Here is a 21227-nt window from a genome sequence, read left to right on the forward strand (position 1 = left end):
GGTTTCCTCTCTGGGATTGGTTATGATCCCAGAGAGATAAGAAACTCATTGAGTGAGTCTCAGTAAACAAAACTCATTGAGAAAAAACTCACTGGGTGCTTATTTTGAATGAGATAAACTACGGTGCATGTATGTTTTAATTACATATTCAATATATAGAGGTGGTTAGGGTAGACATTTAATATAACGCACTCTGATTGGCTTGCTTTGCATAATTATTTGTCGTAGTTTCCATATTATTGTTTCTAAAATATTATATTACCATTATGTTTTGTGGTATATTTCATTAATACTGACATAACTTCACCTTTTAGGCGTGTTTCGTTTAACAGACAAGTACAAAAAAAATCAAATATAATATCCAATAAATAATTATTGAACATTAAAAATGACAGAACAATATAGCAAATAAATAGCTCAATGCAATACCACTTTTAAAGAGCCAAGGACAGTGAAATTGGAACTTGATTGCTTGACTTGGTTACGAGGGGACTTTCACCACAGATTATCTATTAGATTTCACCAGATATCTCACTCCTGGCAAAACATATGGACCGACGTGATCCTCAATTACATGGGCTATCAAACAAGACTAGCCTGCCCGCGCACTGGCATTGGATTTGATTGGATAACGCTGGACCCGCGCTTGGATAACGCTCCCTTCCCTCAATGTCATCAACCTTGATGTTGTGATGTTGTCAACCTTAAGGAAGTCAAATCATCTGATTGGATGGCTTTTGAGATTTAAAAAAAGACTGACGTGAGAGATCTGTGTCAGCATCAATAATATACACTTACAAAGCCTCATGTATGTTTAAAAATGAGGAAAGATCGAGAATTCAATTTTTAGTGGAAAAGATGTCAAAATGCCTTTGTGCAGTTATTTTGTAGCAGGCGGCACCAAATTAAAAAAACAGAAACGTTGACAAACATCAGATAAAAAAAAAAAGAAACCAGATGGCACAAAAACTTAAGGGGGCATAGCTTTCCTTTAGGAGCATATGTTCCGAGAATAAACACATTGCCGAAGTTTGAATTTTTAGAGACAGAAAGCGTTGTCAAATTATAGAATTAGTTTTGCCTATTCATTTTCAAGGTGCAATATGGGAACCCTGACTTAAACACGGCACTGCCTTAAAATGCTCATAATATTGAAACAAATAAAAGAAAAACCTTAGAAAATTGCGGTTTTCAGATATGAATAGACCAAAGTTTGAAAAATGGTGGGCGCAAAAAGTGGCAAAAGGTAGGTAATAGAAAAAATGGGTAACAAATTTCTAAAACAGAAACGTGGCAAAAAATCAGCCAAAATAAAAGCTAAAACATATACGACAAAAAAGCATAAGAAGGAAAAGATTTCCTTGAAGGTGTAGTTGTCTTTCGGAATAGAAAGATTGTCAACGTTCGAAATTTTATAGACGAAAAGCGTTGTAAAATTTGAAGAATTAGTTTTGTTTATTTATTTTCAAGGTTCAAAATAACGACATTGACGGAAATGCGACACTGCAATAGAAATTTCATAATATCGAAACAAGGTAAAGAAAAACCTTACAAAATTGCGGTTTTCAGGTATGAATACACTTAATATGAAAAATAGTGGGCACAGAAAGTGGTACATTTCCAAAAACACAGATTTCTAAAACAGGAAAGTGACTGAAAAATCACACAAAATAAAAGCTAAAACATATAGGACCAAAATGTCTAAGAAAAAAAAACTTCCCTTGAATCTTTAGTTGTCTCTCGAAATAAACCGACTGTTAACGTTCGAATTGTTGTAGACAAAAAGAGTTGTCAAATTTAAAGAATTAGTCATGCTTATTCAAATTCAAGGTCAATTTTGCAACACTGACGAAAATAATATACTGCCCCGAGAAGTTTATGATTTAGAATCATTTTTGTAGAGGCTTAACGGCCTGCCATCAAATTTGCGAATATATTTATTTATTTATTTAGAAACAAGTTAAATAGATTTATTAAAAAGCTCAAACAAGTAATTAAGGTAGGGTAGATGTAAATTGAAATTCTCTGCTGACTCTAAAATTACCGAACTATTTATTGCCATAAGAGTGAATATTGTCCCAAAAGGATATAAAACTAATAAATGGGAATATTGGCCACTAAATTACATAAAAATATCATATGATAGACCTTTAATACTATATACAGAAGATGAATGGAAATTTATTATAGAAAACCTGTAATCAGTAAAATTAGAGCCCGTGCCTTTTTTAAAACTTGTTAAGTCACCCAAAAGTCTAATCCTGGACTACAAGCCTAGCGTCATTTCAGTAAAGCTACTAAAACTAATTTTTTGTTGTATACTTAAAATAATGAATCGTTGGACAGTTTAGAATTTACATTTCTAAGCTATCCTGAAAATCAATAAATGGAAACATAGTTATAAATAAAACAAAAGGAATAAACATTAGCTTTTGGCACTATACACAATATGAATAGAATTGATCATGAAAATTCTGAAATCCATGAAAGCTTACACAAAGGAGTCCTCTGAAAATACATATCAAGTGCCATTTCCTTAACTTACGAAGAAGCAACGTTTCAGATATTCAATAAAAAATAAGTAAATAAATAAAAAAAAAGTTTTAGATATTCAATATAAAACATTTATATCCATTTCAAAACTGTCCTCAAAACCAAGACCGTATCCAGATGTCGGGCTTGAGCCCATCCCCTTTCCAAAAAAAAAAAGAATTGTCCGAATCGTGAGAAAATAAAAAATGCTTATTAACAAATTTTGCACAGGTACTTTAGTGTTTGTGTAAAAGCCCACTCCAAACGAAATCCTGAATAGTTTTTGAAAAAACACTCCCCCCAAATAATACTCATCCCCCAAACAAAAATCTTGGATGTCCCCTAGGTTAAGAGTGATGTAAGTGCAAATACTTGTTAGCCAATTTTTTTTCCTCAAAATTTTCATCTTCATGTTTTTATTATATGTCTCCGTGTTTTAGAGTCAATTCAAGCTTGCGATCCTAATCAAAACTGCTTATCGACAAACAAATTTCGTGAAGGCAACGTCAAGACCAAATTGTAGACTCCCTTCCATGATTTTGCTCATTTTTCAGTGTTTAGACGGATTTACGTTCGGTTTTATTTATGCTGACATAGAAATACGGAAAGAACTAATTAATTAGATTTATGAAAAGAATTAATATAGAAATATGAAAATATAGTTCAATCCTGCTTTCTAGGGCTATAGTGAGAAAAATATTGGGATGGCTAGACACCATATACGGACGAAGGATGATAGATTGTCTTTTTCAGCCAACAATCTTGGATTAAAAGAAAATAAGGCTGTTCTTATATGGGATGAAAAGAAACAAATTTGGAAAAAATATGAACTTCATGGGAGGGTGTAAAGAGCCCTTGAATAGATTAGGACGGAAAGAGAGCGTGTGAAGCTGTTTTGATCTCGGGCGGATGGTTTCAGTCGAGTAGCAGAATTATCCTCCTATATGTGGAAGATATAAAAATATGGTTCAATCCTGCTTTCTAGGGCTATAATGAGAAAGATGGCTAGGACCTCCCAAAAACATTAAATTACGTAAAAAAAATGTATTAAAAGTGGCTAGACCACTCTTTTCTGTTTGATATGTTCCTGGAAATTATATTGTTGTAAGCATAGTATTTAGCTATATCAGTTGTCATGCAAACACAAACGCACAAATACACTTATGAACTCCCTCAGACAGTATCTGATCTGTGAATATTTTCTTTTGCCTTGTTACGAAACTTTTAACTAAAAAAGTGTTGCTTAAAACTTTATTTTACTTCAAAGATCTATAATTTAACCAAAATTATTATTATTAGCTCATGAATCCGTTAAAGGAAAACAGTAACTCTATCATTGACTCATGCAGCCTCAAAGAGCAATTCAACAACTCAGAATATGAGATGCTCAATGTGTTGGGTGTTTTATGATCAACTCAAAATAGTCGTTATGATTGTTATCATCAGCCTCAAAGAGCAATTCAACAACTCAGAATATGAGATACTCAATGGGTTGGGTGTTTTATGATCAACTCAAAATAGTCGTTATGATTGTTATCATCAATCTCAAAGAGCAAATCAACAACTCAGAATATGAGATACTCAATGGGTTGGGTGTTTTATGATCAACTCAAAATAGTCGTTATGATTGTTATCATTAGCCTCAAAGAGCGATTCAACAACTCAGAATAGTCGTTATGATTGTTATCATCAGCCTCAAAGAGCAATTCAACAACTCAGAATATGAGATGCTCAATGTGTTGGGTGTTTTATGATCAACTCAAAATAGTCGTTATGATTGTTATCATCAGCCTCAATGAGCAATTCAATGACGACCGGGACACAGGGATTGTTCGAATAGAAATTACAGACCGGGACACCGGGACACAAATGACGACCAGGACACCGGGACACAGGGAATATAAATGACGACCGGGACACTCAAAGAGAAATTACAAACTGGGACACGGGGAAACAAATGACGACCGGGACACAGGGAATATACACAGGGACACAACTACAATGGCGCGTAACTAATATGGCGCGTAACGACTTACGCGTGCGGGGGGGCTTGGGGGGGGCGCGAAGCGCCCCACCAACTAGGTGTTGGGGTGGCACAAAGCGCCACCCCAACAGCTAGTATTCCTATATTTTTATTATGTATATAAGGGGGTTTGTCCCCTCGTTAATACCTCACTCTTTACATTAAAGCTTAAATTTTGTCCCAACTCTTTAAGAATGACCCCTGAATCAGAAAGGCCGTAGAATAAATTGTTGAAATTACTAAAAATACTTTAGCGTGAAGAGCGAGGTATTTAGTAGAAGTTGAACCCCTCATATGCGTAATAGTCTCTGTTAGTTTTAAGTTTTAATGCTGCTCCTTACTTTCAGTTGAAAATACTTTTTCATATTTATTTTTTCATTGTTTTTTTATAATAATGCTAGAAAATCCTGCGCCCCCTTCATTGAATTTCTCTTCCCCCGTGACATATTCCTCCAAAGAAAAATCCTCACATATAGCCCCCTCCCCAAACCAAAATTATCCCCCTGAAAAAGGTCTGTACACTTCCCAATAACCATTACTGTATTTAAACACTGGTCAAAGTTTGTAACTTGCAGCCCCTCCCCCAGGGACTTTGGGGGAGTAAGTCATCCCAAAGACATAGTTATTATGGTTTTCGACTATGCTGAACCAAATGGCTATCTTAAAATTTTGATCCGTTGATTTTGGGGGAAAATGAGCGTGGGAGGAGGCCTAGGTGCCCTCCAATTTTTTGGTCACTTACTAGAACTTTTCCTTTTATTAGAATGAGCCCTGTTGTGAAATTCTAGGACGACTCGATCGATACGATGACCCCTGGGGAAAAAAAACAAAGAAAACAAATAAACGCACACCCGTGATCGGTCTTCTGGCAAAAAATACGAAGTTCCACATTTTTGTAGATACGAGCTTGAAACTTTCACAACAGGGTTTTCTAATACGCTGAACGCGATGGTGTTATTTTCGTTAAGATTCTATGACTTTTAGGGGGCGTTTCCCCCTATTTTACAAAATAAGGCAAATTTTCTCAGGCTCGTAACTTCTGGTGACAAAGACGAAATTTGATGAAACTTATATCTTTAAAATCAGCATAAAATCCAATTCTTTTGATGTATCTTTTAGTATCAAAATTCCGTTTTTTTAGAGCTCTGTTTACTATTAAGCCGGGTCGCTCCTTACTACGGTTCGTTACCACGAACTGTTTGATAATTTCGGCCTGAGTGGCAGAATTATCCTCCTATATGTGGAAGATATAAAAATATGGTTCAATACTGCTTTCTAAGGCTATAATGAGAAAAATATTGGGATGGCTAGGACATCCCAAATTAGATGTTAACGTCTAATTACGCAAAAAATGTCTTAAAAGTGGCTAGGCTACTCTTTTCTGTTTGATATGTTCCTGGAAATTATATTGTTGTAAGCATAGTATTTAGCTATATCAGTTGTCATGCAAACACAAACGCGCAAATACACTTATGAACTCCCTCAGACACAAACGCGCAAATACACTTATGAACTCCCTCAGACAGTATCTGATCTGTCAATATTTTCTTTAGCCTTGTTACAAAATTTTTAACTAAAAAAGTGTTGCTTAAAATTTTATTTTACTTCCCAGATCTATAATTTAACCAAAATTATTATTATTAGTTCATGAATCCGTTAAAGGAAAACAGTAACTCTATCATTGACTCATGCAGCCTCAAAGAGCAATTCAACAACTCAGAATATGAGATGCTCAATGTGTTGAGTGTTTTATGATCAACTCAAAATAGTCGCTATGATTGTTATCATCAGCCTCAAAGAGCAATTCAACAACTCAGAATATGAGATGCTCAATGTGTTGGGTGTTTTAGGATCAACTCAAAATAGTTGTTATGACTGTTATGTTGATATGACAAAACAGTCAAATCAACGTTTTTGATCAACTTAAAAGAGCGTAAAATTTTATACAACAGTCTGTTTCCATTAGAGGCTTAAGCTCAGTCAAAAATGTATAGCTTTAAAACTAAAGACTGCTTCAAGAAAGTCGAAGAGCTTCCTTGTAAAATAGCTTGTCACTGCACTTGTGTGCCAGCATAGAATATTGACCCATGTATAGAGAAAGAAAAGAATCAAGTGCAACTTCGCTCCCAAACAAGATTGGCTACGGGTGGCAGTCAAATGGTAATGTTTTTTACATTGAATGGAGAGCCAAAATCAAACAGTTCGTGGTAACGAACTGTAAGTGAGAAAACTCGGTCCAACAGTGGCCAAAAATTCACGATCATTTGGTTGTTGTTCTTTTTTTTCAGTAAAGTGCAAATTATGCTCCAATCTTGAGAAGGCATGGGGGTTGTCAGCGATATTCATTCTTATTTATGCCTGTGTTGAGATTGACTCGGTTATCAATTTTTGTTCATTTGGGTTTCACCTCCTCAAGTTCAAATGAAAAATAAAACTTAATACTTTTCCAAAATATTTCACCAATGCTCTCTGAGAACTAGGACAATCTTACTCATTTTATGTAAGATTAAGTTTGAAGCTGAAGTAGCATTATACTATATTGCTTTAACAACAGGTGCGATTTCGCGAAATTTTATTCAATTTTTTTCCGATCGTGTTATCCTCTTTGAGTCTGGTCTTCATTATTCGCTTTGATAAAGTGATCGGAATAAAATCTCCATTTGTTATTTCCAGTTGTACAAGTTTCTTTTCAATTACCTATGTTCTTATCCGACAAGAAAATTAAAATTAACTGCTTGGTTAGGCGCAATTGATATTGTGTGCGTTCTATGACATAATCAACAGGATATTACATTTGAATCATCCTTAGGGCTGGGCCCTTATTGCCTTGTTTAACTACTGGAAGATACAAAATATCAAAGAAATGGTTGACAGTCTTAACACAGAGAGAACAGAAACATGTTCATTTTATGTGTCATTTTATTTGTTCAACTGTTTTGTAATTTTATTAATATTTTACATTCAGTGTTATATTATACCTTCAGATCCCGCCAAATCAAGATGCAAACATAAATGTTATATGAAAGTTTTTTGATTGTTTAAAAAACCTAGGTGCGTAAGGAAAAACCTTCAGGACCCTCCCAAATAGGGAACCTTCAAGACACCGGGCCCTAGCAAGCAATTCAACCGAGGCCCTAGCAACCAATTCCAATGGGGATTCCTAGAATCCTATTCCACCGGCGGCACTAATAAGATTTTCCAAAGAGGGCCCCACCGTGCAATTCTAACGGGGCCCTAGCAGTCAATCCCAGCGGGGGCCTTAGCATCCAATTCCAACGAGGGCCCTAGAATCCTAATCCACCGGGGCCAAACCAATTAATTCCAATGGGGCCCCTAGCATCCAATTCCAACCGGGGCCCTAGCATCTAATTTCACCGGACCCCTTGCAATGATTTCCAAAGGAAGCACCAGCGAGTAATTCCAACAAGGGCACTAGTATTCAATTCTACTGGGTTCCTAGCAAACAATTCCAATGGGGAGGGGGGGTGGGTTCGCTAGTTTAGTGGGGAACCTCTGGTGGTAACGTAGAATGGTACAATCTTGCGCGACATGCTAGACCTTAGAGGCCCTTGGGGAATCTCTTGTTGTAACTGAGGACGGGGCACAAAGAGGTATGTCACATGATACTATCTTACACCTGTATGTTACAACCTCTACCTCTAGAGTAAGATATATCCTTTAGCTCTTTGCTTTAAAGTAATATAGTGTGTTAAAATGCTTATTGTTTTATTTCGATGGCCTATGTGTTGGAACTGTTGTTCTTAAAAAGTTGATGATGAAAATTGAGATAATATTATTCCCACTTGAGGCGTGGCACATAATAAGAGATTGTTTACTTATGTTAAGGATAACGTGTTCTTGAGTGGATTGTTAGAGGTCAGAGCCAGCCAGTCAAGCGGAAAACCCCCGCCTGTACAGTAGCCTGTACAAAATGTGTGGTCGAATCCTGCTTTCCAGGGCAACAATAAGAGAAAAGTCTAGATGGTTAGTGCACTTTGTGCAGATGAGGGATGACAGATTGCTAAAGATTGTCCTTTATAGCTAACTACTCAGGGCCAAACATCATCTCTGTTTAAGGTGGGAGGATGCCATAAGGAAAGATCTGGAACATCCAGGGATTTTGTAGGGTGCAAGGTATTAAACAGATTGGGATGGAAGAGGACCACGTCTAGCTGTGATGACTTCAGGCTGCTTGGTGCTGAAATGAGTTCTTAGCAGTAGGATCAGTAATATCGGAGATAGTTTTTATTTACAATTGTATAACTTATGGTGTAAATGTCTACCCCACCTGACCAGTCATGGAACATAAAAAAAAAAAAAAACACCTGACCAGTTAAACACTTAGTTCTTTAGTCCTCAGAGGTAGTAGGTCAATAACATTTGAATTTGTAAAATTTTTGAAAGAACCGATCTGAAACACAATAGTTACTCTAAGCGTTTATAAGAGGGAAGTCATTTAAACCGCCATTGTAAAATTTAGTAGAGTGGGATAGTATTTAAAAACAAAAAATTTGCAGGGTCAGGTCAAAATAACAAATTTTTGACCCAAAGCTAATGAATAGGTTACTTGGAACTTCATGTCTATTCTCCAAGTTAGGCATACATTTAACTGCTCCAATCTAGGAAACTTGTGTCTAACATCAATATTGATTCTTTCTGGTGAAATTTATTAATTAGATCACAGGTAGTCAAATCTCAGAATCATTATTCCAGCCCCTCCTTGTCCACAATGGAGTACCCCAAGGTACTCTCATTGGTCTCCTCCTTTTTTCTGTTACTGAATAACAGTCCTTAATTAGTCCCATACAGCAAAGACTTACCAGCTCATTATCATCGTCTGCGGTCCGTTCAGGTGGTATATCAAGACGAACTATTGATCCTTGTTCAGGACCTGGGAAATCACTCTCGCCATCAGAGATTTCATTTTCTATATCTTCTTCTTCAGGGACACACTAAAATGTAGAAACATTGGTATTTAGCTATATCAGTTGTCATGCAAACACAAACGCACAAATACACTTATGAACTCCCTCAGACAGTATCTGATCTGTGAATATTTTCTTTTGCCTTGTTACGAAACTTTTAACTAAAGCGTGGGAGAGGGTCTAGGTGCACTCCAATTTTTATGGTCACTTAAACAGCGCACTAGAACTTTTCATTTCCATTAGAATGAGACCTCTTACGACACTCTAGGACCACATGGTCAATACGATGACCCCTGGGAAAAAAACGAACAAATAAACACGCACCCGTGATTTGTCTTCTGGCAAAAAATACAAAATTCCACATTTTTGTAGATAGGAGCTTGAAACTTCTACAGTAGGGTTCTCTGATACGCTGAATCTGATGGTGTCATTTTCGTTAAGATTCTACGACTTTTAGGGGGTGTTTACCCCTATTTTCTTAAATAATACAAAGTTTCTCAGGCTCGTAACTTTTGATGGATAAGACTAAACTTGATAAAAGTTATATATTTAAAATCAGCATTAAAATGCGATTTTTTTATGTAGCTATTGGTACCAAAAGTCCATTTTTTAGAGTTTTGGTTACTATTGAGCTGGGTCGCTCCTTACTACAGTTCGTTACCACGAACTGTTTGACTAATCATAGTTCGAAGATTTATCTTTCTATTCTTCAAAATATTTTCCAAGTGGAAAATAAATTCTCTACCGTGGCTGTTCTGCTATTCATCTTTGCTGCATCAACCATTCTTACTAACAATGCTACCTAGGTAAGCAAAGCTATTTAATAGGTTGGTTATCTCGTGACCTAATATCACTTTTCATCGTCAATACTTTGTTATTTAAGCGGACCAGTCTTCTCAAAATTAATTTTCAAGCATATTCTAGTCCCAAACTTTCAAAACTTACAAAAAATAATGTATTTTCACCAGCATTTTTACCTAGGAGGTTCAAACCATTTGCATAATATGAATCTAGAAGTGTTTTACTTTCCCATTTGATACCATACTTTCCCATAGTCTTTGCTGTGTTCAATAGAGCAGTCTCTCCACATAATCCAAATAAATAGAGATAAAACACAGTCCTGCTTAACTCACGATATCACAAAAAATCGACTACCAGCCCTGCTTCCTACTTCGACTTTAGTAATGTTGTTCTTACACATAGCACTAACCAATAGACGGACGCTCCTCTTTCATCCGAATCTACTCACAGCTTCAGTCTTTCTCTTTCCCGTGAAGTCCCAGTTTCCATTAAACATTTTCATGATACCTTTTCCCCAGAAATGGGGGAGGGGGGTAATTCGTTTTGCCCCGGGAACCACCAAACCTACGAGCAGTTCCGTCTTTAACAACAATGATTTTCTTGTAAAACTTTACCTACAGCCTCTGTAGTCCTCCTTAAATAAAGTAAATAAAGTCGTCCTTAAATCAATAGGTTCTTTTTTCTTTTCAGGGATCGTAAGCATACTCTCTTGTAGTTTATTTGTAACTTTAAAACCATTATGTTTAAAAGCTTATTTATCATGATATCAGCACCTGGGACCCTATTATTTTTCAATCGTTTTAGTAATCTCTGAAACTCCTCGCAAAATAAATCTTCTTTCCTTTTAAAATGGTCAATTTTTTATTATTATTTCTTCCCTATCATTTCTTATAGCTTTAAAATGGTTTAACACATTCTTAAGTATTATGCTCTCACTCTTTAACATTTTCCTTATCACTAACCATTAATTTACACTGACTTCTTTCTCTCTGTTTCTTAGCCTGAAAATACAATATTTTACTACTATGCCGTCTGGCTGCATCTTCTAGAAACTAGATCAGTGGTTCCCAACCTTTTTCGGTCCGCGTACCCCTAGTCAAGGCCCAAAAAGTTTGCGTACCCCTTTCTTGAGAATCGTTGTTTTACTTTTTTCTTAACTAAAATCAGATTTTCAAAAACGCGAGATTTATTGTCCAATATGACGGTGCTTAAATGTACGTACAAAATCAATGAGAAACTTTAGGCTGCTTTTTTGCTAAAATATTATCAAATCTTGGCTCGATGTCACTAACGGCAATTATAAGGTCATTTTGTACACTCAGTCTGTTTCTGTGTTTGGTTTTGATCAATGACATTGCCGAAAATGACACTTCACAAAGGTAAGTGGATCCGAATGGTAACAAAGCAGACATGGCGATTTCACTTAGTTCCTTGTATTCTCCTTTCACCTTCAGCCAAAACTGGAAAACAGTTACATTTTGGAATTTCAGTTCTAAGGCGCGATCACTGGCAAGTTCGATCAGATTCTCTGTAAGCTTGTCACTAAGACCGGAGCTTGAGGTCACGTCTTCAACAAATGGATTTTGGATCCAATCCTGCGTTCTATCTTGGTTCATAATCGATGGGAAATATGACACAAGTTCATCTCGCAACTTTGTCAGACGCTCCCGAATACAATCACAGATTGTGTTGAGGTTATCAATTTCACTATCGTCCGCAAACTTGTCAAGGGTCGGGAAGACACTAACGCTGTTTCTTTGAACCTTTTTAAGCCAGAACTCCAATTTCTTGATGAAAGCACACATCTTCGAATTCAGGGAGAGTTCGTCCGTCCGGAAACCTTGCATTGACAGATTCAAGTCATTCAGTTTGTCAAAAATATCCGCAAGATAGGCCAGCCTGCAGACCCAGTCCTGGTTTTAAACAGTGAACTGAATGCAGATTTTTGCTCCAGAAGAAACATATGAACTTCTTGTCGAAGCTCGAAAAGTCTGTTTAAAATCTTCCCACGAGACAACCAGCGAACTTCTGTGTGCAGAAGTAAATGTTGATGTTCTGAACCCATCTCTTGGCACAGCAACTTGAACATTCTTGAGTTCAGTGGTTGGGCTTTGATGAAGTTGATCACTTTTACAGCCTCGTTGAGGGTCTCGTGCAGATGTGCGTTCATCCTTTTCGATGCAAGAGCTTGCTTGTGAATGATGCAGTGCAACCACTTCACCTTTGGATTTTTCTTCCTTATCCAGGCCATGAGCCCATTATTCTTCCCTGTTAGGGCGGCAGCTCCATCACTGCAAACTGATAGACAGCAGTCCCACAAGATGCCCCCTTCTGCGAAGAATTTGTCAATCACCTTGAATAGTTCTTCTCCTGTTGTTCTTGACTGTAGGTTTTGACAAAACAGAATATTTTCTCTTATGTCAGAACAATCTTGATATCGAACAAAGACGATCACCTGGGCTTCACCTGACACATCCGTGCTTTCGTCAAGCTGTAACGCAAACATCTTCGTCAACTTTATTTGCTCAATAACCTGCATGACAATATTGCTTGCAATGTCTTCTATCCTTCTTGAAATGGTATTGTTCGACACAGGTATAGACTGAAGGGCAGTAGCAGTTTTCGTGTCAAACATTATTTCACTGACTTTCACTAGTGCTGGTGATATCAGACATTCGGCGATGGTGTGCGGTTTTTTCTGTTTCGCAACTAAATATGAAACAGCATACGAAGCCCGGAGAGCCTTTGAAGAAAGATGCCACTTTTGCAATTTCCAAACAGTTACTAGCGAATGCTTCTTGTTTACGCTTGAAAAACTCTATGGGCTTACCGACATGAGAAGGGTGCACAGTACTGAAATGTCGGTTCATATGCGCAGGTTTCATGGAACTGTTGGCCAAGACTTGACCACAAAGAACACACTGTGCATTCACTGGATCAGACTTTGTCACACTAAATCCGAGCCCTAGGTATTCTGACAAATATCGACGTACTTTGACCGATGATTCGTCATATTTCTTCTTCTTAGGTGCAGGTTCAGAGTTTTGGGTACCATCATTCGGCTTCTTGTTATTCCTGATCAGGAATCTATCCATCTTTGTTTGCAACCACAATTCACGAACTTCGTGTTTCAACAGATGACAAGATACTGAACCCGCTGAGTTTAAATCGAGACCTTACGGCTATGGAGAAAAATGAGCGGGTTACTGAAAGCAAAAGTTTTGAAAAAGAGTCTGAAATTACGTACAATGGGTTATGTTATCTGATTTTGAGGGAAATGTTGGAACTGAGTCAGAAACAAGTTTTAAAGATGTAGACTAAATTAATTTTGGGACCTTCGTGTACCCCCTGCGAGGGTTTCGCGTACCCCCTGGGGTACGCGTACCACCGGTTGGGAACCACTGTTAATCTAGATCCTCACCAATTTCATCAAGGGTCTCAATTTCGTATCTCCTAAATTCGCAGTTTAATGCCCTCTTTACTTTCCTTAGTTTCTTCTTATTCTCTTAAGATCTATCACTTAGAAACTTCTAGTACAAACCACGGGCACCCATAAACTGAATTTTAGAGGGGGGAAGGGCATTACCTAGTCTGTGATGACTAGCAAACATAAAACAAAAGAAAAGTATGCTTTTTAGATCAATTTTTTGGCACCCCTACAAAGACGGCATCCGGGGTGGTCTCCCCCTCCGCACTACCTTCTTGCACCACTGACTGATATGTTTGTTAAATAGACGGTATATTAAATCTTGAAAAGACAAGGAACTAGGTCAGGGGTAGGAAACCACTCACCATAAATTTTTCCCTTGAGTCAATGTCAACTCCAGGTATACATGCGCTTCTTGATGATTCACCTGTAACTATATTGGGGGGGGGGAGGCAACAAACATTACTTTCATGCATAGATGCTAACACGTCTGAGCCCTGAGAAGGGATGTAGGCATATATTTTGCAACAATAGTCATATGAGGGGTTCACCTCAATGGAAGTTCGGACACAAACTGCCTAAGTGACTCGTGTCGATTGATCCACCTCGTCTCGCCGATTCCCGTGAGCTGAGCTTCTAGAACCTTATTCAAGACGTAATTTCTCTTCGCAAATGCATTTAAAAAATGCAACAACTTCTTTTATAATGCCTATGACATTTCTGATGCTCAAAACAGCTGAGCTTCTAGACAAAGAAAGGTTCATGGCGTGGTTAAAGCAGGGACAACGAGACGCATTTTTAGCTTTTTTTCTGAATTTCAACTACAGCACCACAGTTATTTGATACCATCATTGCACACCCATCCATACCGATTCCAACACAGTCGAGTAAATTCAAACCCATTTCATCTAAAAGGCTTAGAACTAGCTGGCCAATCACTTTTCCGTTGACAGTCGGCTCTTTGTCTGCAGTGGAAGGTTCAAAGGTGGCATGATGAACGTCAACAAAACCTATGAAGTCCTTGCGTCTATGGTTATCGAAGGCATAGCAGAGCTAAACTAAGTTGCGATGAATGTGACACATCTGTTGTCTCATCAAAAATGATGCTGTAATACCTTGCTGACTTTACTCTTTCTAGAATGACACCTATAACTTCTTTCGCACAACAGTCAATCAACTGGTTTTGAGTAGTTTTGCTGATGTAGATAGCATTTTTTCCTGATGTTTTCAGTTGTTCCTTTAATTTACTGTCGCCACTTTCAGCACGATAACGTAGTAGTTCTCGGAAGTTTCCTTCATTGGAAAGCGGCATGTCATCCAAGTTTAATCTGCCATCATCCCGATGGCCCCTCAGTGGAGTATTCTGCCTTCCTAGAAATATGATTGATTCCAGAATTGGCTTACGCATCTCTCGGTTTTCTGTTACTTGCTTCATTTGCTGTTTGTTGACGCAATTATTTACATATTCGTGTGGAGATTCAGCTGTAATCGGACCGTGTGAGAATGCATTAATTACACCAAGGGACTAACCACTCGGATTGTTCAGGAGCGATTCAGTCAAGCATTAATTAGTTATAACCTGTTTAAACAGAGTCTAGATAATAAGTAGGGTGTAGACACCAAACTGCCGGTTAATGAATATATAAGAAAATTGTATTTTATAAATAATTACAAGAAGAATGGCTAAGGATAAGCTGCATCTTATCCTAGAGATAAATTGAAGACAGCACAAGGGCCGAATAAGAAGCAAAGGTTTTCAAACAGTTCGTGGTAACAAACTGTAGGAGCGACCCGGCTCAAAAGTAACCAAAACTATAAAAAATTGAATTTTGATATCAATAGCTACATCAAAAGAATCGCATTTTAATGCTGATTTTAAATATATAAGTTTCATCAAGTTTAGTCTTACCCATCAAAAGTTACGAGCCTGAGAAAATTTGCCTTATTTAGGAAAATAGGGGGAAACACCCCCTAAAAGTCGTAGGATCTTAACGAAAATGACACCATCAGATTCAGCGTATCAGAGAACTCTACTGTACTGAACTCTACTGAAGTTTCAAGCTCCTATCTACAAAAATGTGGAATTTTGTAATTTTTGCCAGAAGACAAATCACAGGTGCGTGTTTATTTGTTTTTGTTTTTTTTTTCCCCCAGGGGTCATCGTATCAACCAAGTGGTCCTAAAATGTCGCAAGAGGGCTCATTCTAACGGAAATGAAAAGTTCTACTGCCCTTTTTAAGTGACCAAAAAAATTGGAGGGCATCTAAGCCCCCTCCCACGCTCATTTTTTTCCCAAAGTCAACGGATCAAACTTTTGAGATAGCCATTTTGTTCAGCATAGTCGAAAACCATAAAAACTAGGTCTTTGGGGATGACTTACTCCCCCACAATCCCTGGGGGAGGGGCTGCAAGTTACAAACTTTGACCAGTGTTTACATATAGTAATGGTTATTGGGAAGTGTACAGACGTTTTCAGGGGGATTTTATTTTGTTTGGGGGTGGGGCTGAGGAGAGGGGGTTATGTTGGAGGATCTTTCCTTGGAGGAATCTGTCATGGGGGAAGAAAAATTTAATGAAAAGGGTGCAGGATTCTCTAGCATTACTATAAGAAAACAATGAAAAATAAACATGAAAACGTTTTTTCAAATGAAAGGAAGAAGTAGCATTGAAACTTAAAACGAAGAGAGATTATTACGCATATGAGGGGTTCTAAAAATACTTTAGCATAAAGAGCGAGGTATTTAGGAGGAGATAAATACCTTGCTCTTTATGCTAAAGTATTTTTAGTAATTTCAACTATTTATTCTATGGCCTTTCTGATTCAGGGGTCATTCTTAAAGAATTGGGATAAAACTTACGATTTAGTGTAAAGAGCGAGGTATTAACAAGGGTACAAACCCCCTTGTATACATAATAAAAATATAAGGTTATGAAAGTTTGTTACGTAAGTTAATTCTTAAGTTACGTATGTTTTTTACTAATAAAAACGTTCGTTAAAAATTAAAAGTTCTAGTTGCCTTTTTAAGTAACCGAAAAATTGGAGGGCAACTAGGCCTCCTTCTCCACCCCTTATTTCTCAAAATCGTCTGATCAAAACTAAGAGAAAGCCATTTAGCCAAAAAAAGAATTAATCTACAAATTTCATTTTAATAATTTATGTGTGGAGAGCCAAAACCAAACATGCATTAATTCAAAAACGTTCAGAAATTAAATAAAAAAAAACTAATTTTTTTAGCTGAAAGTAAGGAGCGACATTAAAATTTAAAACAAACAGAAATTACTCCGTATATGAAATGGGTTGTCCCCTCTGCAATCCATCGCTCTTTATGCTAAAGTTTGACTTTTTGCCACAATTCTACTTTTTAAAACAAATAAACGCTTTAGCGTAAAGAGCAAGGGATTGCAGAGGGGACAACCCATTTCATATATGGAGTAATTTCTGTTTGTTTTAAGTTTTAATGTTGCTCCTTACTTTCAGCTAAAAAAATTAGTTTTTTTATTTAATATTTTAAAAAGAATGATTTGTCGTTTTGGTTATTATTGTACCATTAAAATCAATTCAGGACAAATTTATATGTTGTAGTATAAGTACATTTTCACCTAATCTCCCTACTGGAATAAGAATTAAAGATATGTAAAACAAGTTAATTAATAACTAATGTGAACGAAACAAAATGTCCCCAGAGTATTTAAATTTGTTATAGCAAAACTCGAGTCTTGCTGTAGAATTACCAAAGCAAACTACCAAAGCAGTCAATGACCAGTATCAAGTCCAAGGCCTTTCCAAGAAACAATTCAACCCCTTAGTTTAAACAAATTTAGAAAAAAAGAAATCAGCAAGGGCTCAATTTGCCAAATGTGCAAGCCCATTGTGAAAAGTTAAAATTAGATTATCCTGCTAGAGCCAGATCACAGTTACCAAAATATTTATTAGAAGGCTTAACAGTTACTTCAGTTCACGAAGAATCAAGTTCCGAAAAAAGTGGAACAAATTCCCCTTTTGCAATGAAAGTAATCACTTCTGGAAGAAATTTGGGATCAGTCCTACTCAAAGGCGCAGGCTGGATTGTGGATTTACCTTACCTTTTTGAGAATTATGAAAAGCTCGTGATTCGCCACATGTAAGTTTTTTCTTTGTATTTCATTTTAGGTCATTGATTTACTGCTATCAAAAATTATTAGGATGGGGAATTATTCTTGGCTACAACAAATACAACTTGTACCTTAGTAATGCTTGACAATTGTCTTTTCTGCTATAGAGAAAGAATGACAACCAGTCCTGGGACACTTCAATCACTCTGCCTATTCTGGGACAGAATCTTTGGTGGTTTTAGTTTTTTGGTTTGGTTATTTGCAGATTAGGGGGATGGGGTGGGAATAAAGTTTAATTATGATGAAAGTATATGTTAGATTTGGATTCAGGCTGCAATTTCAGCTATAAATTTAAGTTTCAATTAAAATTTTCAATAAAGTATAAGTTATTGCTTGTTTTCCACAAAAAATATTATATTTTCTCAGCACCATCTTTTCTTGGTCATATTTGTTAAAATAATGCTACGTTTTATCAGATAAAAAATTATTTGTAGCAAGCTAAGGTTATGTTAATAAGTGCTTAAATTTGAATTTACAGTAAAAGAAATTAATTTATTTGTAAAGAACATAAAAAAAGCAACAAGTGGTAGGCTATGTTCACTGCAATGGTAAGTCAGTTTTATCACTGTCACAAATTTACCTTGTTACATATTTATGGGGGAATAAAGTTCATTTCTGATGTAAATGTATGTTAAGTTTGGATCAGGATGCAATCCTTAATATAGAGGTAGCCTATGTTTGTTCCTTAGCTACCTGTGTAGTCTGATAATATAAACATTAACCAGACATTTTTTATTGTTGCAAATACTCTCCTACCAGCTGGCAAAAATGTAAACGGTTTAACCCAAGCAAAAACAATAAATTACAACTAGCCTACAGCCTATGATTGTTATTTTAAATTACCTTCAAATTTAGGCTAGACATCAAATGAAGTCAATACAGAATAATCTCATTAATAGACATCATATGCTACAGGCTTCATATTGAAAAGGCAATTTTATTAGCCTACTTAACATACTATCCATTATGCATAGCCTAGTAATTATCTTTTCTTTTGATTTCTATCGTTACAGACTAATTTAAAGAGGCCCACCTTGTTAAAATATGGGTCTACATAAAGTATTCAAGCAAGTTTACCTATTACCTTAATGGAAATTTTCAGGTTCCAGTTGAGGAACCTGAAAATTTCTTTCACCAACCCCTTCTGACTCCTTTTAATATGGCCGGCGGAATTTGATGATGAAAATAATACACAAAATCAGGGTTTTAAACTTTCAGTTGCATGAATATGTCCCCTAAGCACCCAATTATTTGTCATTTACAGCCAGATTTTGTCCATACTTTGTCTAAATAATATATTATCCATAATATGACATATTTTGTCTATAGTTTGTCTACAATACGTCAATTTTGAAATCTCAAAATCTTTTGTTTTCTAAGACCTATTTTTGGAACTGGAACTTGTGCTATTGACCAAAAGACGGTTTGTCAGACTCTTTCAAAGCAGCCAGTTAACATTAAATATCTTTTGCGTCAAAAAGATGATCCTTTGAACTTACAATAAATTCATGTCTGTTTTACTGCCAATTTATGATAAAACGTATCCCTAACGAGCTGTCAGATAGAAGGAGGATGAACCACGAAAGCCATGGATTACTGACCAAATCATAAGTGAGAGAAACAAAAGAGATCTGCTATACGAACAAACTCTAAATACTCAGGATCCGACTGATTTCGAGGAGTTCAGAAAGGCAAGAAACAGAATAAACTTTCTGTAACACCATGCTAAGAAAAAGGTATTTTAGTGAAAAGTATGTCGCGTCTGTAAATGATTAAAACGAATCTTGGCCTATTAAGTGAGACGCAGTTTGGTTTTCAGAGAGGCCACTCTACTTTCCATGCTGCTAAAGTTGATTTTGTAAATAATTGTCATATCATTTAGTAAATAAATGAATTTAACTAAATTGAATTGACTCTTAAAAAGAGCACAAGTCATTCACTAACATCAAAACGTGTATTAATTCAAAGCCGTTCAGAAATTAAATAAAAAAAAACAAGTTTTTCAACTGGAAGTATGGAGCGACATTAAAACTTAAAACGAACAGAAATTACTCCGTACATGATAGAGTTGTCCCCTCCTCAACGCCTCGCTCTTTACGCTAAAATTTTTACTGTTTCAAAAAGCAGAATTGTGAGAAAGAGTCAAACTTTAGCGTAAAAAGGGAGGCGTTGAGGAGGGGACAACCTCTTTCATGTGCGGAATACTTTCTGGTGGTTTTAAATTTTAATCTCACTCATTACTTTCAGTTGAAATTTTTTTTTTTTTTTTAATTCATTTTATAAAGACTCCCATTTTTTTAACATGACCAATATCACTTGAAATGTCAGTTAGCACTACAAAACTACTGGGTGTTGTCATCACAAGTGACTTAAAACGGGATCGTCATGTCCAAGCGCAAATACCACATTGTTCCTCCTTAAAATTTTAAATGTCCAAAATCCCATTGCTTGAGAATCTACCTTTCATATGTACGCACAATCATGGAGTATATGCGTCCTGTTTGGCAATTGTCAGCAAGAATAGAGGCCGTCTAAAAAAAAGGTGCCTAAGTATTATTTTGAATGAAGTTAAAATCCTTTATATCTCCATTCTTCGAAGAACTGATCTTGTCACCCAGAATACAAATTTCCTTTATTTCGCCAACAATACCCTTCGTAGTCTCTCAGAAAAGTACCTTTTCTCTATTTAGTTCCCCCTTCGTCCTCGCCTCCCTCGTTCTACGTCAATAAAAATTCCCCTTTTTACCCCATTTATACTGTCTACCGAGAGACACAGAAGGACTTTCATTCCCTACATAGTGAGCATGTTAAATACATGAGTTCCCCCCTCTTTTGTTTACCTTGCAACTCTTAAATTTTTAGCTAACAAATTTAGATATTTTTTAATTGAGTTGTATTTTGTATGTTTTAGTGTAAGACTAAATTATTCTTATCTGTTTTTTTATCTAGCTTATTCGTTTTTTAATTTTGTATGTTTCTTACTATTTGGACATTTTCTACTGTTTTGACAACTGTTTTTTTTTTACAACTTTTTCAACTTTTTGGAAAAAAAAATATTTCCAGACATATTATATTTGCTTGTTTATTTTGTATTTTTTGACGCTAAAGTGCAAATTCCGGTCACTTGGGTTTGTGATAGACGTTTTTTAGAAATAAAAACCTCATCTTATAAGCATTTTCCAGCCAACCAGCAAAACCGCTGATAAAAGACCGCTGAAGTACAACAGTAAGAGGTTTCTTTAAAATTTAGCCTTAGGTGGAAGCGACGGCTTCGTTCCTCATTGTTGTCTGACTAATTTTTAGCTGCTTCCAGATCACGCCGTAGAGTAAAGAATGAAGTGTTTTGGGAAGGGAAAAGGGTGGTACA

At 36.4% G+C, this 21227-nt stretch overlaps 1 protein-coding gene across 1 annotated transcript in view; it reads right to left on the bottom strand.

Moving 5' to 3' along the window:
- LOC136037707 (uncharacterized) overlaps window positions 1–19031 on the bottom strand; it is a 98915-nt gene extending 79884 nt beyond the window's left edge. Inside the window, exon 1 of the mRNA XM_065720471.1 lies at window positions 18938–19031. The gene's annotated coding sequence lies outside the window, so the exon portion shown is untranslated. The remainder of the gene's footprint in view (window positions 1–18937) is intronic.
- Window positions 19032–21227: the final 2196 nt, after the last annotated feature.

This window comes from Artemia franciscana, chromosome 17 (genome assembly GCF_032884065.1).
Source record: "Artemia franciscana chromosome 17, ASM3288406v1, whole genome shotgun sequence".
Lineage (NCBI taxonomy): Eukaryota > Metazoa > Arthropoda > Branchiopoda > Anostraca > Artemiidae > Artemia > Artemia franciscana.